The 1,165-nt window shown below is 41.7% G+C and overlaps 1 non-coding gene across 1 annotated transcript; it reads left to right on the forward strand.

The window, feature by feature from the left end:
* Positions 1-331: 331 nt before the first annotated feature.
* On the forward strand, positions 332-413 carry trnas-cga (transfer RNA serine (anticodon CGA)). Its single transcript has one exon. It is a non-coding gene; the product is annotated as a tRNA-Ser (tRNA).
* The last annotated feature ends 752 nt before the right edge of the window (positions 414-1,165 follow it).

Genomic DNA, 1,165 nt, shown 5'->3' on the forward strand with positions numbered 1-1,165 from the left:
AAAACTCAGCGGCATATCCACTTCGGGACCAGGTGCTGGACAATTTTGTCAATATCGATCGGAAATGCGGATACGATGAGACAAATGACTTGTTTTCATGTGGTGTAAATTCGGAATCTGTGTAAGTCCTACAAAGAGTCATTTCCGCAAGTTCACATGTGTCAGAATCCAGGTTGCGATGAGTGCCTGTCAACCTGAAAAGGTGACGTTCGCCTGGGTCTCTACAAATGATTTGGTCAAATTCATTACGTCCTGACAAATTGTTCTTCCAACAACTTGTATGTTTCATGGATTCGGTTGTTTTACTATGAAAATTCTATGTGCTGACAGTGCTGTGATGGCTGAGAGGTTAAGGCGTTGGATTCGAAATCCAATGGGGGTTCCCTGCGCAGGTTCGAGTCCTGCTCACAGCGTTGATTTCATTGGACGTCTCCGCTTCATTGGTGCCGTTATTGAATAAATTGGAGCTGGAACTTCGCATTTAATTCGAAGTCCATTTTCGACTGGAAAGAATCAGAAGCAATTTGCAAACTGAACAAGCGGGTGAAAAGAATAAATTATATGTCGAGACAGGAAACAAAAATATCAAAATCCAACATGAGTTAGTTTCAATACAAGTAAAGAATAATCGTGAAATTTGAATGTTCGGATGGGTGGGAAGCAAGGTAAAACTGGTAACTGCAAAGGATGAATGCTTCATTTTCTACGATCTGTCGAATGAAAGCTGAGATGATATTTCAAACCAAAGTTTGCGATTATTCCACATTATCACTGTCACAGAGTCATACAGAGGGAGAGCAAGGAGACAGACCCCTTGGTCCAATTCGTCCATGCAGACCAGATATCCTAATATAATCTATTCCCATTTGCCAGCACTCGGCCTTTATCCCGCTAAACACTTATTATTCACAAAATCATCCAGGTTGCTTTTAAGTGATTGAATTGTACCAGACTCCACCACTTCCTCTGGCAGCTCCTTCCATGCACATACCACCCTCTGAGTGAAAAAGGTGTCCCTTAGATTCCTTGAACAGCTTTCAACTCTAATCCTAAACATATGTTTAGTTCTGGATTCCACCACCCGAGGGAAAAAATCTATTCTATCTACCCTATTCATGTTCGTCGTGATTTCATAATACTCTATAAAGTCACCCCTCAGCCAGCC

The sequence above is a fragment of the Hemiscyllium ocellatum genome, chromosome 35 (genome assembly GCF_020745735.1).
Source record: "Hemiscyllium ocellatum isolate sHemOce1 chromosome 35, sHemOce1.pat.X.cur, whole genome shotgun sequence".
NCBI lineage: Eukaryota > Metazoa > Chordata > Chondrichthyes > Orectolobiformes > Hemiscylliidae > Hemiscyllium > Hemiscyllium ocellatum.